Source organism: Schistocerca serialis, chromosome 7, assembly GCF_023864345.2.
Source record: "Schistocerca serialis cubense isolate TAMUIC-IGC-003099 chromosome 7, iqSchSeri2.2, whole genome shotgun sequence".
Taxonomy (NCBI): domain Eukaryota; kingdom Metazoa; phylum Arthropoda; class Insecta; order Orthoptera; family Acrididae; genus Schistocerca; species Schistocerca serialis.
The window spans coordinates 332132114-332156287 of record NC_064644.1 but is presented as its reverse complement, the minus strand read 5'-3'; the positions used below and the strand labels follow the sequence as shown (position 1 = coordinate 332156287).

Sequence of the window (24174 nt, the reverse complement as noted above, 5' to 3'; positions counted from 1 at the left end):
TGAACGTATATGTCTTCCTACTTATTTTAGTTGTTCTTTGTACTTCGGTAACCATGGGTACCACAACCGTTTCATACTCACTGATACCAGTTTCGATATGGCCTCCACAAAGAGGTCAGGTCTAGTTGTTCCCATTAGATCTAAACTATTTTCACCATGAGAGGGTTCCGAAATGTCTGTTCCAAATTGTTCTCAGAGAAGGCATTTATTAATTATCCCCTTTAATACCTTGTCTCATCCACCATTAATAAAATTGTAATTATCTTAATTGTTAGTTGGGTGATTAAAGTCCCCTCCGATGATTACTGCATGATTGGGGAACAAAATTACAAGCGAATTGACGTGTTTGGTTATTTCAGGAGGTGAGTATGGTGGTCGATAGAAGGAACCAATTAATATTTTGTGCTCACTTTGTGATACTGAGTGTTGCTCAGGAAATCTCTCATGCAGCTTCAATTTCTGTATCAGTGGTTCTGAGTGACTTGTCTACTGCGACAAATACACCACCTCCATTTTCTATTAGCCTATCCTTTTGATATACTCTTAAATTTTCCCTATAATTTCACTGCTATCAACTGTAGGATTTAACCAGCTTTCTGTACATAGTATTATTTGAGCGTCTCTGCTTTTCAGGAGCGTTTCAAATAAAGTTTTATAGTTTGCCTGCATGGGCAATAAGAATATCCGACAGATGACTTGTGTACAGTTAAATCTTCCCGATAATCAAGACGAAGAAAAGATTATGAGCAATATTCTGTCTGCCTATAGTTTTCATTATTTACCTGAAAGTAATGGGGGAAATTTTTAACCCCGAACTCCAACAACGATGATTCGTTACTGTTGTAACGAATCTGGAGAAAGATACTTGTATCGATCCAGAACTGATCTACACTATACCAGAAAATATGTTGTTGAGTAAGGATTGTATGGACCAGGCGTGTACCATTTCCTATTAGAAACAAGAAATTACGCTACAATAGTAAGTATTTAAGTATTAAGTGTTTCGAAATTCACGGAAAACAGATAAAACTTCAGAAAATTTGTTTGATGGGACTCTAACTCAGAACTTTCTGAGCCAGAAACAGTTCATTTTTCAACCTTATTCCAGAGAAACGATTCCAGATTATGGGAAATTACGTCCTCAGGTGGAGATCGAAGATACTCTTTACGTAAGTCATATATGGAAAGTGGGTGTAATAGAGAAGAAAATACATGATGTGAGTAATTAACACAGTTTCTTTATTGTTTCCACAGTGCACACATTCTCAGGCATTACTTCAGGTATTTAGCTGGAAGTGTTTTCGTTTTGAAGATCTGTCCAAGGACCTTGCTGGATGCCTTAGGCGTCCTTTTGCGATCCGGATCATTAAAGTCCACATAGTGAAGTCCAAATCTTGTCCTGAAACAACAGAAAAGTATAATATTTAAACAAGCTGCACATGAAGTGAAAGCATTTTATGGCTGCAATTAGTGTATCTTTTTAGTTATCACGTTACATCTACATGATTGGGTGTAATAACAGATGTGCGCGTAGCAGTTACGTTTACAAGACGCACATCTTGCATATGTCCTCCTGGAATTGGTAAATTTTTTATCCTATCTAATTGAGATACTCCGAGAACGTCATAGCCCGTAGTAGTAATAACAATGTTTGAAAGCAATTGATCACGTTTGTCTAGAATTACTTACGTGAATCCTGTGCCCTACTCAAAGTTATCCAGGAGACTCCAGGCCGTGTAGCCTATGACGTCGACGCTGTCTTCATTAATAGCCTTCAGCATCTCAGCCAAGTAGCTCTGTTAACAACAAAAGAACCTATATTTTCATAAATAGAAGCTATGAAATATATGTAATGGTTAAGATGATGGAACCACGTTTACAGAAAAAACGAATCCAACACTGTTTATCTGTTTCATGTAAATATGGGTGCGATGGTGTAGTGCAACATTTTCAAAGTCCCACTGCAGAGAGCTCTGTTACAATGTTCACAAATAACACGATAATTGTTTTTTAAATGTTGTTGAGAACTATTTGTGAGTGTGACGTGTCCACAGTGTCTCCTTATATGCTACGCAACAGCAATAATTTCATCTATTTTTCAAAAAATGTGACCTGTGTATGGATTTTCTACTTTTCCAAAAAATTCTCACTGACAACCTACTGAAGACATACAGCATAAGTTTCTGATAATGTCCTTCGCATCAAAACAGATGGACAGAGTACACACCGTGTAGTAGTCTATTCGGCCCTGGTCCTCGAGTTCTCCAGTGTCGGACCAGCCGTTCTCCATGACGAAGATCGGGTAGCCAGGGTACTGCTGGGCGAGCCAGTTGAACAGCTTGCGGAAGGCCCAAGGAGTGCTCTGCAAGAGTAACGTGGCAATTAGACGTGCTGGCATGAAGGATAACATCGTAGAAATGTTCAGGTGTTTCCCTTTGCCTTGTCTTTTATTGTTTAAAACGTGAAGCTACTGCAGAATATTGCATGTAGCAGACATGTGACATGCGATAAACTTGTGGTAGACGGGGGGAAGACACTGTGCCATCTTGCAAGACACATAACGCTTGTCGGACAAGGCAAGGAGGATGTAAGAAGCGAGCTATCATAGGCAAGAGGGAATTCTTCGCTAAAAGGAGTCCAGTGGTATCCAAAATAGGTCTCAGATTGGAGAAGAATTTTTTGAATGTCTACATATGGAGTACAGCGTAGAATGGAAGTGAATCATGGGTTGTGGGATACTGACGAGTACTGGAATATGTGGAGAATACTGAGTAGAAGAAAGGGTAGGACGATAGCAATTGTGCTAACATATCAGGGAGTAGTTTCCATGGTAGTAGAGGGAGCTGTAGGATATACGAACTGTACAGATGATAGGAAACTGGGATATACAGGGTGTTTCAAAAATACTTCCACAAACTTTCACACAGGTCCCTTTCACCAATATAAGAAAAAAATTCACATCAACGTTTGTCCGAAAATCCGTTTTCAAGTTATATATGAACACTTCCTGCTTAGGTAATCGAAGATCATCGAGTCACTAACTCACAATAATGCTCGAAACGTCCCCTCTTGCTTCTAAATACGCATGCACTGGTCAAAACATAGACTGTCGCGCCATTACAAATACTGCCTGATGGTTTCGAAGGGTTTTTCAGCCTTCCCTGATACGTCATTGAAGATTTTTATGCATCTGAGGGGGGTCTGCTGCATAGGCCAATTGCTTAGGATGTCCCCAAAGATCATAATCCAAAGGACTGAGGTCGGAGGAACGTTGAGGCCATGGAACTGGATCTGTTCTACCTGTACATCTGTCACGGTAGATACCAGCCAGTGCATCCCTTACACTGAGACTTAAATGTGCTGGAGCTACGTCACTCATAAACCACATGTTTCTTCTTGTTTGCAGGGTCACATCTTTTATTAGGTGTTGGAGTGTCCTGAATTAAGTCCCTTTAGACAGATCTCGTAAGACATACCGAGCGAGGTGGCGCAGTGGTTAGCACACTGGACTCGCATTTCGGAGAGCGACGGTTCAATCCCGTCTCCGGCCATCCTGATTTAGGTTTTCCGTGATTTCCCTAAATCGTTTCAGGCAAATGCCGGGATGGTTCCTTTGAAAGGGCACGGCCGATTTCCTTCCCAATCCTTCCCTAACCCGAGCTTTAGCTCCGTCTCTAATGACCTCGTTGTCGACGGGACGTTAAACACTAACCACCACCACCACCATCGTGAGACATGCTTGGAGAACGTATGACCCTACCAGACAGTCACATCCAATTAAACTGATGTTGATTCTAGCCTGTATTGTAGTATCAGGACTGAGATCGGCCCATATGGTTTGGTCGATGCAATTTGTTGTTTCACGTCCTCTAAACGTTGCCTCGTTTATAAACAAAACTGAAGAGACAAACAATGGATTGGCAGTTTTTGCGACATACCACTGGCAAAAGTTCTCCCTTGGTGCGTGATCGACAGGCGTGAGGGCCTGCAGAAGTTGAAGATGGTACGGATACGTGAGTGGTTCGTGAAGAATCTTCCATGCTGACCTTGGAGAAGTACGATATGCCAGGGCCACATGTCTTGCGCTGATGTCAGGCTCTTCTTCGATAGCCCATAGAATGTGATTTTTCTTGTCAAGCGTATAAGCAACACGTGGTCTTTTTCGATGAACAACCTGTGATGCTAAGGATCTGAACTCGGCAACGCACCGATACACAGCACCAGAGGCTGGATGACTCAGTTGTCTTCGCTCTGGTTGGTTGGTTGGTTGGTTTGGGGAAGACCAGACAGCTTGGTCATCGGTCTCATCGGAGTAGGGAAGGATAGGGAAGGAAGTCGGCCGTGCCCTTTCAGAGGAACCATCCCGGCATTTGCCTGGAGTGATTTAGGGAAATCACGGAAAACCTAAATCAGGATGGCCGGAGGCGGGATTGAACCGTCGTCCTTCCGAATGCGAGTCCAGTGTCTAACCACTGCGCCACCTCGCTCTGTCTTCGCTCTGGAAAAGCCGTCTAACGTAGATGTGCGGCCTTGTATCTAGTAACATTTGTGTGGTTGTATGTAAAAATCATGTGTGGCCGTTCACGAAATAAACATCCAGTCATGTTTGAAAGAAGCAGTTTTAGATAACTCGGTACTTCTAGTAAATACACACAATGGACACGTTGAAGAGAGACGAATGACGAATGTAAATAAGTCTCCCTGGCAACAAAACACCATCTAGGTTGCAATGAGTCAAACGGCTGCATAGCTAAGTGCCGTTGTTAGATTGCACCTGGAAAGTCGTGGAATGTTAACTTCCATTAATAACTCGAAAACGAAGGATTTTCGCACATATGATTATATGAATTTCTTTTCTTCTTTCGTCGTAAGGAACTTGCCTCCAAAGTTAGTTTAAATTTTTTTGAAACACACTGTATACAACAAATAATCGAGGACGTTGTGTGTACTATCTTGCAAGTCTCTCGTTCGGTTTCACTAAATGTATCACAGAGCAGAGCTATAAAGCACAAGACAGACAGAAATGAGTGACTCTCTGTACAGCGAGGCTACGAACCCTGAGCCAGGTGGATGCCGCCTGCGGTGCGTCCGTGTATTCCCCGATAACGACGCCCGCGTCAAATTCCATGGAGGGGTCGTAGCCGCTGGAGCCGTCTGATACTGGGTTGGCCGTGTAGTGGTTCAGTCCGTAGAAGTCAGACGTGCCTGAAATAGGATTGTCCACTGTCACACACGTACTTATAGCTGATACAGCATTTTCACAAATGTAGAAGTTTGTTTAACCATGCAAGAAACGGATCGAGAAAATACTTCATAAATCGCACAAGCTGACAGATTTTTCTCTTATCGATAGAAAACTCGAAATATTCAGTTGCGTCAAGGTTCACGGTCACCAAAAATAGTCTGAAAGGCAAGATCACCACACTACCTGTTATTAAATTAATTAAAATATCTGTTTATCTTGTTTTCATTCCTGTGCAATTTCTATTGCGAAACTAATTTCAAATGCTTGTAAAGTATTATCGCGAGACGTCGCTATAGTCCTGTGTCTTTGTACATTTTCGTTCTTATCATTGTGTTATCTGAAGATCCATTTTTTATTGGCTATAGATTTGCAAACATTTGTTAACGGCTCCAGGGCAGAAATTTCGCAGTAATGAAAACAAAACAAAAGAATACTCTATAACACCCAATGGTAACCAGTGAGGTAGAATGGTGTAATCCTGCAATACTGACATATACATGAGTTTGAAATGATGTGGTTTATTTCTAATTTTTATACCTGATAAATTCACCCATTCATTTTTTGTGGGTCAGAATCTTAAAAGCGACTGATAACTATTACAAACAAGATAAATTCACTATCAGTTCATGAAGATAACAGGCAGTACTTGTTTGGTACTCTTAGAGAACATGTTATGTGTTTTTATGTGTGATAATAGCTGTACACTGCATAGGAAAGTTTGTCCTTTAGCTGCAATATGCAGAAGATCCTTCGTTCCATTTACGGATAGAGCATTAGTTGCTTGATTGTTTGTACACTATTCAATGACCGGTTATATGGCTAATTTTTATCTGTATTGTATCTACGAGAACGGAACATCCAATGCCGGAGCCTGTTTCTTGATCATACCCCAGTTACTAGTTCTTGGAATTCTCATTGTAGATATTCGCGAGATATTACCTATTTCCTGTGAGGCTCTGTTAGTAGAGATTTTAAATAGTTTCTCGCATACTCATGTGCACATCAAGTAAAGCTGAGACTCCACCTTTCTTTGTATACACTTAATCAATTCTGGAGGTGACAGGTCAAAGACTTATCAGCATTATCAGTGAATCAAAGTATGAAGCTCAAGTTATACAAACTGTACCAACATGATCAGTCACTTCATGCCTCTCCATGTCTTCATCTCCTGATATTTGTATAACATAACTGAATCCAACAGAGTCTCATTAACAGCGAAGCTCAAGATACTATTATCGCTTCATGTAGTCCAAAAGAATACATTTCCCTGCATTTTGGTCTTGTTTCCACTTTGATATTTTGCCAAGAATAAAATGATGTTAATTCCTTATTCATAACACTTATACCTGAGAAAGGTCTGGCCCCGAATGCAACTGAAACAGTGGAGAAAAACTTTACAGTATTTCCTAAGTGCATGGGAGCAATATCAAGATAGAACTTTCGGTTTGGGTATGATTGCTCCCTAACGTTTCTTATTAAGAAATGTACTGTTCCATTGTGAGAGTCTTTCCTGTTTGACGAAAAAGAGTGAGGAATTAAAAAACAATGAGGTGTTACTTGAGTGTAAGTAGCTCGGTCCCCTATGACTCCTAGCTGTAGAAATGTGATTTGTGTTTGGCATTCCAACAGGATTATTGATAAGTATCTCTGACGTTTCAGAAGAGGACTGCACGAAAACTGCAAGACATGCAGAAAAGAGACACATATCAGTGACATGAGCATGTCTCCAAGTTTTTAACTTATTACAGGTGCTGAGTATAAGCACTACTTGCTACGTGGCAAATGTCAATACTTTAGCCAAAATCTTGACATATGGATCTCAAGGAGTCACGGTCGATATCAGCGACTGCACTAATTATCTTTCGTTGTCACTTATTCAGATTTAGTGATGGCAGACGCAGGAACAGACTGTCTTTTACGTAACCCAAAATTATAAATCAAAGACAGATGACTGTGGGGACCACTGGAGAGGAAGAGCATTATGATAGGAAGTATGACCAATCCAACGCTGAAGCAATTCGACACTGAGGTAACCATCATGTTGCAAAATGAAATCTCTGCTGTCTTGCTGTAACGGTGGAATAAGCCATTACTGCAGTGTGACCAAGTACATGAAACCAGTCACAATTTTCTCCGCAAAGAAAAATGGTTCATAAAGCTTTTGAAGAGGATGTGGCGTACAAGAAGTTAACTGTAAGTGAATCATGAATATGTTCTATAATCTTTTTATGTATTTTCTGTGCCAAAAGCATGAACGTTATGACAATTCACCTTACCAGATACATGGAATGTGGCTTTGTCACTGAAAATCGATTTCTGTGTTACTGCAAGTCATTCCAAAATACAGGACGAAGCTCATTCTGCCAAGCAGTCAGCGCACGCAAGTGAATCCAGTATGGTTTCACAAGCAGACGATTGTATAGGATGAGGTGACATTTGACTGTGGTATCTGCAGTTCTCTGCTCGCATGTGTCGACTATTTCTTAAGCCTCCTGACGAACGATTCCCACAATTGCTCACTGTCTCTGCTGATAGTCCTGGACAGTTTGTTTCCTTCACACTACATAAGCAGCTAGTCTACCGGAATCTGTCGTACCTTCATGGATTCTTCTGTCCGTTGGAGATTTTAAACGATATCTGGCGTGAAACTGACGCTGAACGTCACAACTGACTTTCATTTAGCGAATTCAGCGACAAGAAACGCACCCATCAATCTATTACACGCCATATTCTTAAATACCTGCCAATAGTAGTGCGCTCTCCAACTATGGCAAGGCGCAAATTACCAGTAGAATCTTGGAGACAAGCTATATCCGCTGATACGAGAAGTTTTTTCGTATTTCTTGATGTTTTCATGCTGTGGTCATCTGAAACCCTGAAAGTACTTTTGAAGAACCTTTTATAATGGACAGAATTCAAGCACGAACAAGCCCAGCAGACCGCACTAGCTGTGGCTGGTGTCGTTTACTCACCCCTGATGTATTCCACCTCCTCCGGTGTGAGCTCCACTAGTCGGGACCTGGGGTAGCCCGCAGCCTTACTGTTTGCCGCAATCCTCTGCTTCACCACCTCAGGCCAGTCTCCCTCGGCCGTGAAAATCGGGTGACTGTACAGGCCAGACTGGAACATAAATTCCTTAGGTGAAATCAGTAGCCAAAGTGCAGAATCTTAAGCTAGTAATTCTTCCACGCATACTGTCTCAGATGATCATAAGTTAAATAGTTGCATGTATTTGGAATGCGAAAAATGATTTTGGCAAAACGAATGGAATTTCTTTTCGTCTTGGAAAGAGTACTGAAAGTAATTAAGTGTTGGTCACACTGTCAATACGGAACCTAGGAGACGATTGACGACATGGGCATGTCCAGTAGTGACATGCTGCAAATTAAGGCATGTGAAGCTGAGCTCATGTGACTTATATTCGACCCTTCTAGCAAGCTGCTCGCTTGCAGTACTTATCAATTGGAATTATCTGCGACAGTTTCTGTTCTTCTGGACCCTTCTGGGATTTTCTGTGATACAGCTGCAGACAAACTCTGTTAATGAAATAGGCTGTAAGAGGGTGTTGACTACAGTAAAGCAGTCATCAATATGAAAATTCCTTTGAACACCACAGTACTTTTCCAGGCATGGTCCTGTTGCGTTCTCCATTACTGTACAGACTTTTCCTTCGCCCCTAATCTATGTACTATGTGGCATGTGACTTCCGTAAGGATGGTGAACTCTGGCCTGTAGGGTAGCTAGACACATAAGTAAGGCTTGAAAGTGACTGTAAATAATATGTGGCCGAGCGGCTCTAGGCGCTACAGTCTGGAACCGCGCGACTGCTACAGTCGCAGGTTAGAATCGTACCTCCAGCGTGGATGTATGTGATGTCCATAGATTAGTTAGGTCTAAGTGGTTCTAAGTTCTAGGGTACTGATGAGCTCAGAAGTTAAGTCCCATATTGCTCAGAGCCTTTTGAACGAACTGAATGGTAGTGATTGTAAATAAAGTTTGTGGTAACAGCCTGTTCGTTTAACTATTTATACTTCTGGTCTGCAGGCTCTGTAAGAAGCTTTTGCTTCATAAATAAAAGCACTTTTCTATATACATTTCTAAACCTGCAAGATGCGTTAAGAAACTTTTTTGGAGGCAGTCCAGAAGGTGAGACACTGTACTTTCATTCGGCAGTACGTTGGTTCAAATTCTCATGTAGCCATTCAGATTTATAGAAACAAATTGTATTTCTCATCCATATTCAAAATTTCTGATTTTTTCCTAAACTAACTGAGGCAAATACTAGGCTGGATCCACTGAAAGCCAACCTTTCGATTTCCTGCACTATGCATCCCCTTCCCGAATTTGTCCTTAGATTAGTTAGGTCTAAGTAGTTTTAAGTTCTAGGGGAATGATGAGCTCAGAAGTTAAGTCCCATAGTGCTCAGAGCCATTTGAACTATTTGTTTGTCATCGACAAGACATTAAACCCCAATACTCCTATTCCTTTTCTTCGATGTTCGTGTTCTCCCAACAGATTTATATCTTTGAAATCACTAACATCCCTTTTGTTTGAAACAGTAAGAAGCGGAATTGACGATGGAACTGAATTAAATCCAAGGGAACATCCGTTCTAACAAATTCGATAACTTTTTTACATGGAAGAAAAAGTCGCAATGTTTTCTGTGTATGTGTAGAATCTAGCTTTATTGTGCGGATGCAATTGTTCACATAAGTGACCAAAACATATATTTACACACAAGGGCAAAAAAATCAAAAAACCACACCTCTAAGAAATTATCCGAATGGGACGGAAATCTGTACAAGTGACATACATGTACAGACAACCAAGTGATTAAAATTTGAGAAAAATTGGATGATTTATGAAAGAGAAAGTGCTTGCCAAATTGATCAAGTCAATAACACAATTGTCTGCCGTCGGCCTTTATACATTGACTGACAGAGTTTTTACAAGTCCTCCCCAAGCGATATCGTGCCAAATTCAGTCCAACTGGGGCGTTAAATTCGCAACATCCCGAGATGCATGGAGAGCACTGTCCATATTGCTACAAAATTTTTCTACGGAGCGTAAAATATTGTCGACGTACCGCTGTGATCTAAGGGCGCCGTGGATGAAAACAATATATGTCCTGCTTTGAAATGAAATGGCACCCCAGACCTTCACTCCTGATTGTCAAGCCGTATGGCGATTGACAGTCAGTGCGTCATCCCATCGCTTCTACTCCAGGAATAAGATTCCCTACCGAAAACGTGTCTGGAAAGACCGAGGACGGTGGTGGGATACCGGCGTGACTGCCGGCCGCCATAAGGCTCGATAACCAAGAGTGATAGTCTTGGGCCCCATTTCATTTCATAGCAGGACCCCTATGGCTAGATGGGTGGCATTCTTACAGCTCAGCAGTACGTCGACGATATTCTATACCATGTTTAGGTGCCCTTCATGGCACGACATCCTGGGCTTACAATTCAATAATACCCACCCGTACACGGCGAGAGTTTCTACTGCTTGTCTTCGTGCTAGACAAACCCTGCCTTGGCCACCAAGATCGCCGGATGTTCCCAGGTTGAAAACATTTGGAGCATTATGGGCAGGACCCTGCAACCACCTCAGGATTTTGACGATCTAACGCAACAATTGAACATAATTTGGCACGATATCCCTCAGGAGGACAAGCAGAAACTCTGCCAATTACTACCAAGCAGAATAACAGCTTGCATAAGGCCCAGAAGTAAACCTACGCGCTAGTGACGAATTCAATTTGTGAAGCACTTTCTCTTGAAGAAAACATTCAATTTTTCTGAAATTGCAATCATTTGTTTGTCTGTACGTGTACAACCCATCTACCGATTTCCGTTCCATTTGTTCCATTTGGATAATTCCTTCATGGTACGTAGCTTGTTTGTCTTAGAGCGTAGCTTTCCTTAGTATGTTTATTCGTGACTATAAGGACTATAAACAATGTTAATAAAGTCATTCAGTGGGTTGCATTTCGTCTTGAACAGTATATTTTGGACCTGATGACATAACATTGTCTGATCACTATTAGAAAAGCAAAACACAAGAGTGGTTCTAAGAACATTGTCTCATAATGAATGAAACTCTGAAGAAACAGTTCTTCAAATTTAGCCAGGAATTAATGTTGGATGGCTGGTTGTCTAAATAATGTTATGGCACACCATGTTAATCCATCTGAAGGGCACTAACATCCTTATTGTAATACAGGAAAGGTTATAAGAGTTCCTGGTACTTACGTAGAACTGCATCTTGCGTTCTGCTGCCTCAATGTCTGCTGCAGAGTCGGTGGCGGGTTCATACCACATGTTATTAATTGTGATGCCGACCTTTCCTGTGATAAGAGAGATACATGCCAGTTATACACTCTGTACGATAGCTAAGAGAAACAACACACGAGGCACTAACAAGTGGACGACGTTTCGGCAAATTAATGTAAATAGAAAGCATTGGTAGCATGTTTAACAGTTTTGAAAGATAGGAAATGTATGTGTATTCAATATGCAGAGATAGGACAGCAAAGATAACTGAAATGAATATCATGTCCCCAATTTTCACCCAGAGGAAGTAAAAGATGGTTTGAAAGTTATTCACAAACTTCTCTCAAAAGCTAAGAGCGTATTCACATTTAAAGGGCGCTGAGGACTAATCTCATAGACGAAATGAAACAACTTTATGAAATGTTGAGGCCTGTAGCAGGGTGTTGATGCCCATGGTGTTTAGTGACAAACCATTAGTCATCAACATCTTCAGACAGTGTAATACTGATTCGAAGTTATACAAGTTGTATGGACCAAATATTTGTGAATTCCGTCGGGGCGAACCAAATAAGATGTTTCATCATCTCTATCTGCAAATGTCATGCGCAATCTCTGCGCAGTGTATTGCGTATTGGTAAAACTCGACATTTCGTACAGAACTTGCACACTCAGTGGTGAGGTATATTCAGTGTGTATCTCATTGATCTGATATCTAGCTGAACAATGCTGCACTCAAATCAGGGTTTTCTGCAACGTATTGATATAACATGACATGTGATAGCAAGATCCTTAAGTTTTTAAGAGAACTACATATGAGTCTTTGTGTTTGGAAAATCCAACGGGATAATGCCAATGTGATAATATACAAAGTTATTGTAAATTAGATTTCTGTTTTTTACTGTCCGATGTAATTTTTTATTAGAGTAAATATGCTCAGGAATATTAATTTTAATTATGGACAAAGCAATAACCACCATCCCCTTCCAACCACTTGCTTTCCTTTCACCAATTCGCGATTTACTATTTTTGTACTACTGCTACATTGCAGACGTTAATCTAAACGTCCCTCGTTGCTGGTTACCGGGACGCCACATTTTGCTAACCTCAGAACGAGTGTATAAACAGAATATGGGCGTAACGACTCACAACGATTCGTTGCACCATGAATTTGTATTGCAACAGCGATTAGTGTTAGAAAGTGCGTCTTTATTCTACAGGCACTGAGTGCGGCACAACGTACAAAATTGGAACTAATACCTAATAAAAATTATATTTTTAACAAACCTACACTGCTCTTTGTGGGACTGCAATGCGAACGTTAGTTGCCTTCAGCGGTCGTCTTAACATTCCTCTTGAACAGTACTACATTATGTAACAATTGTTATCGAGGTTTATTGCGCAACAATGCTGTTTTATCCTGCACAGCGATCGTGAGAGAACGATAAGAGTTTATAGTGGCACACAGACAATCAATTTTCACCCACACCATATGTAAATGGAATAGAATAGGAATGATCAAATGAGACTGTATGGTTCCAGAAACCTTTTCAGGTCTCAAATATCTATATCACACGTATGCATGCTGGAGCGATGTATGGAAATTTGTACCAAGGCCGAGATTCGAACCCCGGTCTCCTGCTCACTAGACAGGTGCGCTAATCACTACGCAACGTGGCACAGTGGTTTTGCACAACTACGTGAACTACCCTATCACGCCCCACTCCTCAAACCAAATTCCTCTAAATGCTGTTCGAGTTTATGGAGAATAGCGAGAGGACTGAGGCGTGAATGGGAATTTGCATTGAGGAGGCGTGCTAGGGTAGTCCACGTAGTTGTGTAAAGCCACTGTGCCCGGTTGCGTAGTGGTTAGCGCACCTTTCTAGTAAGCAGGAGGCCCGGGTTCGAATCTCGAACTTCCAGCATACTCCCCAGCATACAATGAGGTGCTTAGTGTATACCTAGTTGTAGACGCAGTGACGTACAGGGTGTGAAGTGACTGTTAAAGGCAAATTGTGATCTTTGGTTCGTATAATGTAAATGGGACGAACTGTACTAATCAAACCTAATAGGCCTCACTTGTTGAGATCGCTCACTACATGACTTGCGTGATATGAGACGTGCATTTACAGTAAACAGATCTTCTTAAAAGATTTTAGAATTTCATTTACCGGGTCGCCAAAGATGGTTACTCAAGTTTGAATACCACGTGGCTCACATTTGCTTCACTCTTCGTCAGCGGAGCCATAATGACGAACGATATTTACCTTTCTGAGTCTGTCGGTACTTCTCGTCGTAGAGGCGGTAGGCCCCAGCGTGTGCTTTGAGCAGGGTGTAGGCCGCCATGTAGTCTCCCACGCCTGACGAGTTGATGCCCGGGGCGATAAGGAAGCCTCCAGAGTAGCCTGAGACGAAACTGGCCGGCTCGTTGAACGTCTGCCACCACTTCACCTGTTCACACAACACGTGGTTAGTTCATTAAACAGGACTATAGCTGTCATCCTACGTTCGTTTACTTTAATGCATTGGATATCACCTCAGTCTAATTATGTGGTAGAGCGATAAATGTTTGATATCTGCAACCAACAACTGGTTGAGCAACTGACGCGCTACTAAGTGCAGACAGTGAGATGGGGCCACGTGCAGATGGAACTAAGATCACCTACGTTTAGAGGACGAAACCAGAAATCCAGAGACCATACAGTGGTGTGCACGTGAGACAGAAGGTGGTGTGCCAGTACACAGTAACAAGTAGCATTGTACCACATTACACTCCATACCATAGCGTCATTGTGCGCACGCACTTCTGTTGCGTGCACCTTGTGGTGTGTATAGAACACGCAGCGTTGTTTTTAGAGTTAGCGTAGGTTTGATGAAGTCACTTCGTCACTGTGATATAGATTCCGGATGGCATAAGGCAAACGCAAGAAGCGTTAAATGAACAAGCGACTGCGACAGTTCTCGGAATATGTGACTTTTTCTGTGGACAGTCAGAAGGAAAAACACTGGCCCATTGCACTACTACATTAAAATGCTTGTTAATGTGAACACCTGCAACTATAGGTGGTGATAGTGGCACCGAAATCGATCATGGCTCAATAAACGAAATTGAAGATCATGTTTGCAGTCAGAGGCACATTTATAGACAGTCATAAGACTGTGTTCCCACGTACCATCACGGTTGCAAGTTTCAATACATCTATTTCATCGCAATAGAACTCTCGTACCTTTCTTCTGCTTCTGGTTTTTCTAAGTCAAGACAGCGTCGTTTCTATTAAGCTACATATTTTTATTCTCGAACGACTAACTGTTGATGGAAATGCCTTTTTCCTTATATTTCAGTAGTTAATTCCAGCGTAATATTGAATAAGAAGATAAATGCATAGTTGTACGTCGGTTTTGTAACCCCAGAACACTCCTTTGTCACTTACCCTGTCACCGTAGTTGTCGTAGAGCACTCTGGCGTACTCAACAAAGTAGTCTGCCAGCCTAGGGTTGGGCCACCCCCCGATGTCCTGCAGTGTCTGTGGCAGGTCCCAGTGGAACATCGTCACCTGCAACAAACATATACACCACCGTGTGACGTCACTTTTGATTAGTGATCTAATGTCAAGGTACAGAAACCGGATCACTGAGGTTGCTCTTACCACTGGAGTGATGCCTTTGGCGATCAAGCCGTCGATCACCTTGTTGTAGTAATCGATTCCCTCCTGGTTGATGTTGTTGACGTCTCCGGTGGGGAGAACCCGGGGCCACGATACGGAGATGCGGTATGCGTCCACCTGCGGCACAAACACGATGCTGACAGAGTCGCTTAGAATTTCAAATTACGTTTGATTTGTCCCTACTCATTTTTCACGAACTCAGCATTAGGTTTACTTTGTGGAATCCAAACTTCTGATGTATCCTTTTATAGCGCTAAAATAGTCTGTAGGTCATTTCCATTTAATTTCTAGAACAAACTGACTAGCAAGGTAAAGGTTAAGTTCCCTGTTCTGCCCTTGGACGGGCCAATAGTGTCCGACCGATCACCGTGTCATCCTCTGCCAATCGCGTCACAGGATGCGGTATGTAGAGGCATGTGGAACTGGCCACTAGCCTACGTATAATCGAAAATCGTGCAGCAATCAAAACGAAATTTAAGTTTTTATATGTTACCTGGCCGTGTAAGTCAGTTCGAAGGTCGCAGGAAGGCATCGGCATACGACCATGCCTAATGAAGCACTGTGTTGTTCAAACCATTCCTCGAACTGATGATATGTTAACTTTATTCAGTTTGTTAGCACTAAAGTAGATTCGCTGTCGATGTAACTAAATAGCCTTCTTTTTGTCCATGAATGTAATTTTACCCCACATTCCTTGTCCCGCATTGACGATTCCACCCCGTCCCTACTTTTTCCTATAAATTCATGTTATTTCTTGTCTGGTTTTGTTTTCACCATTCCTGTTTCTTCAATTTTCCCCATCTTTTATCGCTATTACTATGACGCTGCCATCAATTAACTAAGCTTATTCTCCCCTATTGTTGTCACAGTCTTTGTTAGTAACCATTTGGTATTAGATGCCAAACTCCTGCGATATTAAAAATGTGTTTTCGCCTCTTTTAATATGATCCTTATAATTAGTTATTTCTTGTTGTCTTTTTGGTGTTTTTGTCCTGCGTCAAAGAGGGGGCGGCTGTGTTACTATTGATTTGGCTGTGTTAGGTGCAGAGGGTGGCCAGATGCCCTTCCTACCGCCACCTCGTACCCCTCAGGACGAGATTTGTGTACCCCAGCTCTCTGCATCCAGTGGAAGTCATGGAATAGTACGAACGTTTTCAGATGCCTGCGAGTCGTGTAACTGATGCGAAACGTGGGAAACAACCCGGTATTCACCCAGCAGGATGTGGAAAACCGCCTAAGAACCACATCCAGGCTTTTCGGCATACCAGCCACCGCTAATTCGCCGGGCAGATTAAATCTGGGGCCGGCGCACCTACCCGAGTCCAGGAAGCAGCGCATTAGCGCTCTCCGCCACCCTCCGTCGATCAATTAGGTACGTTATGATATTCATTATTATCACCATTACGATTATTACTATTATTTGTATTTCATTACTATTATTTTTCAGATGTTTAGAACACGACTACTACTGGCTTCAGTGTTTAGAAAGAGAACCTCAGGAGGAAAGCCTGAATGGCTGTGAGCGATGGCCTTTAGACCGTATGCCGATCAGCGTAACTAAGTACATAAATAATTAAATTAAACTTTCTCAACATAGAATCAGACGACCTCTTATGATTATAGCACCCACAAACACACGCGCAAGAACTGCTAACACACTCATTGTTTCCTCCGTTGCTCTGAGTGTGAAACGACGATTTATAATTATGAAAAGTTGTTAACAGAGAACATGATATTAATATAGAATAAGCACTTCTAAACGCAATAGCAATTTTTAAACGATTAAGTATATTACGTTTTGATTCGCAATTTCGAACATTTAGTAGAAATACCTTCATAATTTTTGAGTATTTCATACCTTTCAAGAGAGGGCTACATTCAGTTACAGCTATCCTACAAAAATGCTTTTTCTGAATTATTCCCTCAAAGAACAAGTTAATTAACTGAATGCTACATTTGTGTCTCGCAGAACATGACGATATTACGAAACAACCGACATTTTTCTAAACTTCTGCGAAAGTTATTTCTTTTCTTTTGTTCCTAGTGAGAGCTACTCTCCGCCAGCTGAGCTAGCCGATCGGTACTGCTGAACTGACGCAAGGCCGCGGCTCTCTGATCACTCACCTCTTAGTTATGTAATACTTCTGTAAGCCTCAGCGTATTTACTGACAAAAGGCTGTGATATAGAATGGCAGACTTGTAGCTTAAGAATGGTACCAGAGGAAATACTTCGTTCATCAAATTATACAAAGCCAAGCAATTGTAGTTGAGGATAATAAATTCGGAGAATTTGATGACGAATCGTATTCCGCAAATTATTCCTTATACAATACAGAAAGTGTCCTGATGTTCGACATTGATTTAACATCCTTTTCACTTCTTTGGTTGATGATTACATCATACTGTCGTCAATTACGACACACAATAGTCATATGCAATGAATTATTTAGTGTTTTTCCTTTAGGTATGATAAATACACTGGTTGATAATTTCTAAGGAGCAGCTAGACTAGTTAACCATAGGCAATAAAGGATGACATGAAACACAGTAACGGAGGGAGAGAAAGCAGGGTAACAGATATAAACAATGTTTATGCTTGACACAGGTCAGACTACCGACATAAAGACTGAATTCGGACACTCAGTGAGTAGTATGTCATCCTTGGCCATTAATGCACTTTTTGCACCTGTTACGCATAATGGCTACAAAAGTGTTGAGGCGTCCTTGGGAGATACTGCTCCATCCCTCTCTCAAGGCGATTTGAGGTATTTCAGGTTTAGGAGAGACGGTGTTCGTTGAGCAGTATGTCTGCCAAGAGCATACCAGGCATGGGGTATAGGGTCTGGGCCAGGAGAGTATACAGAGAAATACGTTAAGTTCAATATCTTGACTTTCCAGTGTGTCCGACACCTTAACATTCTGGTGTGAGTGGGCACTGTCGTCCGTAAAGAGCAAGTCAGGACCTACTACTCCCGTAACCATATGGACATGATCTAGAATAGTCTCCCTGCATTACCGCTGTGCTGTTACTTCGCGCAAAGATGTGCAGCGGTGTTCGGTCATTGTGCATAACGACTGCACACACCAAAACTCCTAGGCAATACCAGTGACGTTCATGAACAATCTGTGGTGTGTAACGTGTTCCCCTCTTTCTCCGCATTAACCTGTGGCCAGAATCACTTGTCACAGAGAAACAGGATTATCGAATAACATGACTCCGGACCTCTGTTGCTGCCCCTAGCCAACATGCTCCTTATACCAGCGAACGCTTTCTTGACCGACCGTGGCACGACTGTAGTGAGATGCATTTAACAGGCTTCCGATCATAGAAGGTAGCCTGATTTAATCGTAGCGAAATGGTTCAGGGTAGAGACACGGGCAGCGGTAGTGGCTGCAGGGTCTGCAGCGATCTACTTAAGAGTGAGATGTCTCTTTCTTTTCCCCTCTAGGGCTACGTATCGATACTTTTTCGGTGTGGTGGTCCGCCTTCAACCACGGGCATGCTTTCGCATGGCATCTTCATCTTCAGCGGCCTTTTTTACTTGCTAGATGACACATTTGTAGGCTCCCATCACTGTGGCCATAGTAGTGACACCCCGATCAGCTTCGAGCCTTCCATCTACTCAAATGATATCTCGAAGACGTGTTGTCGTACCACAAGCCCGAATGTCACGCTAATAGGTTCGACGACGACCTTCGTGAAACACCTTGAAGCATGAATTATCCAATGCATCCAGGATATTCGTGAACAGGTTTCTCTGGAGTTAACTCATCCCGACCTCCATAATTCCTTTTGCTATTATTGGCTGGGTGTTCCGCAGCATTTGCCGATTGCTCCATAGCAATTGCCAGTTATTCCTTAGCAAGTGTCAGTTATTCCTTAACAATTGCCAAGCAATGTAATTAATCAGACTACTATTACTGAAGTCTACCGAGTGAATAATGTTCTTGATTTTCAATTCATCTAGAAAATTGAAATCAGTGTTGATATCTCAAGCAACGCATTACAAGCATCGTCAGTTTTCGGACTCCTACAAATTTTGAAGCTACGGCGCCCTTATTTTGTGTATCGTTAAATAATGAATCAAAAATTTCACTAGACATTAAAATAGATCACAGTTCTGTAGAGGATCACCACTATGTTGTAAGAGTAATACAACTACGAAAAACACTCACGTTCATATGCTTGGCGAGTTGTATGTCTATCTCGTACTTGTGGTAGGAGTCACACGCCACGTCGCCATTGCTGCCATCGGTGGTGATGTTCGGAATTGTGTGGAACATGCGATCGAAAATGCCCTCACCTTTGCCTGCAACACATATTGATCAACAGTTAAAACATTGTACAAAGAAGAATTATTAAATGAGGGTAATTATTTTGTTCTCCAGCCACCAACTTACATTGAATATCACTCTGCACAGATTCTTCGCTCTTGTATCTCAGGATACTAGCGGTTAGAAAATACATATCATAAAATGTTTAGAATGAGAACGCTATTTGGTTTTATTAAAAGAATTCGGTTGGGGGAGTATTGGTGGATGAAATATATGCTACAGTTCATGCATAGTCCTCAAGCTACCGTATAGTGCGTGGCGGAGTGTACCCTGTACCACAACTAGTCATTTCCTTTAGTGTTCCATTCGCCAATAGTGTGAGGGAAAAACGACTATCTATATGCCTCTGTACGAGCCTTAAGCTCTCTGATCCTATCTTCGTGGTACTTACGCGAAATGCACGTTGGCGGCAACAGAATCGTTCTGCAGTCAGCTCCAAATGCCGGTACTCTAAATTTTCTCAATAGTACTCCTCGGAAAGAATATCGCTTTCCCTGCAGTGAATCACATTTGAGTCCCAAAGTATCTCCATAATACTTACGTGTTGATAGAACCTACCGGTAATAAATCTAGCAGCCGGACTCTGAATTGTTTCCACGTCTTCCTTTAATCTGACCTGGTGTGGATTTCAAACACTCGAACAGTACTCAACAATGGATCGCACGAATGTCCTATATGTGGTCTCCTTTACAGATGAATCACATTTTGTGAAAATTCTACCAATAAACCGAAGTCGACCATTCGCTTGCCTACTACATTCCTTACCATGCACATTCCATTTCATACTGCTCTGCAACATTATGCCTGCATATTTAATCGATGTGACTGTGTCGAGCAACACACTACTAATACAGTATTCTAACATTACTGATTTGTTTTTGGGTTTCATTGGCATTAAATTACGTTTTTCTCCCTTTAGAGACATCTGTCATTCATCAAACCAACTAGAAATTTTATCTAAGTTATCTTGTATCCTCCTACAGTCAGTCAACGACGACACCTTCCCTTGCACCACAGTATCACCAGAAAGCAGCGACAGGCTGCTGCTTACCCTGTCCGCCAGATCATTTGTGTATACAGAAAATAACAACGGCCCTATTACACTACCCTGGGGCGCTCATAACGATATCCTTGTCTCTGATGAACGCTCGACGTCGAGGACAACATACTGGGTTCTGCCACTAAAGAAGTCTTCAAGCCGTTCACATACCTCGCAACCTGTTTCGTATGCTTGTACCTTCGTTAACCTTGGCAGTCTGCCACCGTGAGAAATGATTTACGGAAATGTAGGAATATGGAATCCGCATGTTTCCCATCAGCCATGTTTCACAAGATCTCATTTGAGAAAAGGGCAAGCTGAGTTTCGCGCGAATGATGCTTTCTAAAATCGTGCAGTTTTGTTGACGGAAGCTTTTCCCTCTCAAGGAAATTTATTGTGTTCGAACAGAGAATATGTTCAAGGATTCTGCAACAGACCGATGTAAAAGATATTGCTCTGTAATTTTGCAGGTCCAATCTTTTACCCTTCTTGTATACACTAGTCGCCTGCGCTTTTTTCTAATAACTTGGAACTTTGAGCTGGGCGAGAGATTCTCAGTAAATCCAGACTAAGTAAGGGGTCAATGTTTCAGAGTACTCTTTGTAACCTCAAATTGGGATTCCATCAAAACCTGGCGACTTATTTGCTTTTCTGTGATTCGCTGTGGTAGGCACTCCCGAAGTGTTTGGATGTGAGGACAGCACCCCGCCAAAACTCGTCGTTTGGCACGTTAAGTGAATATCGACTCTGATGTTGTTTCGGGTCCTACGCAAGGTTTTCACATATGTTGTAAGTTTATGTAGCAGTCCTGCCACTTCATTACTCTCGAAAGTTCCTCGCAGCAATTAGCCAGAGATTTAGACAGACTCGACAATCAGCATCTTGGATGACAAGTTTGGTAATATTGCTATCATCGTTAATCTGACAAGGAATTCTGCGGAATTTTAATGTCCTGCATTTCGATGGAGCCGTTCTGACTCTTCGATCTAGTTGCCTGGACCAGTGAACTAATTCCACGTCATTAAAACATGGGAAGGTCTCCCGGAGCTAGTAGCATTAGTGGCCTACGAAGTTACTCCAAAAGGCTTTCTATCGTTCGTGATGAACATGATTCCGTGCATTCGTCATATACCAGCAGAAAATATACTCATCGAAAGAAGTTTCCAGTCTTTCATGGTCAGTTGTCAGCATATCTTCCTTCACCCACCTTAAATGAAACAGTTTTCTTGTGTGAATGAGTAAACGTCTCATGCGAGAAACTCTGTTTCCAATATCGGTACGATCGGACTGAACCCGCAAGGTTAGCCGAGAGCACTAATGCGCTGCTTTCTGGACTCGGGTAGGCGCGCCGGCTCCGGATATAATCCGCCCAGCGGCTTAACGACAGAGGCCGGTGTGTCGGCCAGCCTGTGCGTGGTTTTTAGGCGGTTTTCCACATCCCGCTAGGTGAATACTGGGCTGGTCCCCACGTCCCGCCTCAGTTGCATGGTTCGCAGGCATCTGAACACATTCGCACTATTCCATGGATTACGCTAGACACAGACAATTGGGGTACACTAATTCCGTCCCAGGGGGTACGGTGTGGCGCAGGAAGGGCATCTGGCCACCCCTTAAATTAACCTTGTCAAATCCGTTTAACCTTGCTGAGCCTGCGTCATTGTGGGAAAAAGGCACAAGCAAAAGAAAGAAAAGAAAAACGGTTCTGTCCGGACTATTCGTTCTCCAACAGGTCCAGAACGTCCAGCACTGGCTTTAGATAGCAATTTCTGTTCCAGAGCAAGACGAGATTCACACCAAAGACAGAAAAAGGGCTGTTTGTTCCTTTACCTCACGTTCAGCATACGACATCAGTTCTGACCGGAGTTCCGTCTAGACCGTTTTGTTTACCACTGTCGGATAATCCATCAAAAATTAAGGCAATAGTCAAACTATTCCCATGTCTGAAGTTACTGCGTTCACTGCTATTGCTGTGCGGCGTCGTAATACGCCCAAAGCTGCTGAAAGGGTGGCACATAAGCGGCGTCTTTCACTACTCTCCACAAAAAATTCGCAAATCTTGAGATCGTGCGACCTAGGAGGCAAAACTACTTTTGTTGCCGTCTTATCGGCATCGCGACTCAGCACAAATTGTGCAACAAACGAGTGAGCGAACTAGATAGCTGCACCACAGTGACCCCTGCCGATAACGACACGACATGAACTGGCACCTTACAGCTGGCGCCAAAGTCAACTTTTACTTTCGATGCAAAAGTTAAAATTGACCCCAAGTTTCAGCCTTCATTCACATGAAAGATGCAGTGTTGTGAAATAAGATGCATCTTTGAAACAGCTTGTAGTTTGTAATGATTTGCCCGTTGACTTCCCTGCTTCCTTCATTTAAGGCAGTTATTCCGTTTTATTTTTGAATCATGTGACAACCTTGTACCCAAAGTTGTACTTGACTAACGAAACAAACATTGTCCTATATACTTGTCACACCGTTTCCCCTGTTCCGCCTCGTTTTAAAGCATCACAAGGTATTTTAGTTGTAATACGGTCCACAACTGTCAGCAGTTTACGGATAATAAAATTTCCTGCACACTTACAATAATTTATTTGATTAAAATATCCATTTATTTTACAGTCACTACTGCGCAGTCTCAGCTGAGTGGACTTTTTGAAGCACATCAAATGCAGATACTTGCGTCACAGTACAAGCGTTCATCAAGTCACACATTAGTAAAAACCATAGCGGGTTGAACAGACTTCACAGTTATTGAAGACAAGACAATGTCATCCAGTCCGTATGCTGTAGTTTTACCTTTCACGAATAATATTAATTAATAGTCTTTGTAGTCATTAGGTTTTCTCTGTTTTATTCATCGCCCACATCATTCTCGTGTTTCGAATATCTATTTGAGCTCCATGTAATTCCACTACTCTTATTCCGAATGACTCATGAACGTACTGGCCCAACTAGACTCAAACAACTCCCTGAATATAAGTTCGCGTTCTCGATTGAAGAACTTACGTTCGCAACATTACAATGTCCCATCCAATGGAAGTCCGTGCGGCTATCAAAGAACTTGGCCCCGGTAGATATTAAACAATTACAACAGTTTCTGCCTCATAAACAGCCATTTCATATGACATGCAATTCGCATGAATAACCTCTGTCGTTGTACGTGCGCGAAATCGATCGTGCTTTTTGATTTGTCTATTTTTTTGTGTAACAAATTTTATATCTGGAGTAGCTACTATTGCCACCAAATGTCTGCAGGTGTTGATTCAGATCAATGTCTCCATGAACTTCGCAATATTCATGCACTTAAAATGTCTTACTGAGAAAAACTATCACCTTGACAAATTGCACATGAGAAAGGTCTTCCACGGCATTTCTGTCTTTTAACACACAAGAACATGCTGGTGCTTAAGCGTAGGTAATACCGAATGATTCAGGCGCGAAGACAAAGAGTTCTGACCGCCTTCATTCCAGGCGCCCTCCACCTGGTAGGACGCGGTAGCAGCTGCGAAGATGAAGTCCTTGGGAAATTTGTTGGTATGTCCTCGTGCTCCAGGTCTTCCCGGGCGACCCAGGACACCGGCTGCCAAAAGAAAGAGCAAGCACACGGAGGACCTCAT

General features: G+C 42.2%; 1 pseudogene; it reads right to left on the bottom strand.

The window, feature by feature from the left end:
* Nucleotides 1–1272: 1272 nt before the first annotated feature.
* On the bottom strand, nucleotides 1273–24174 carry LOC126413060 (myrosinase 1-like; annotated as a pseudogene).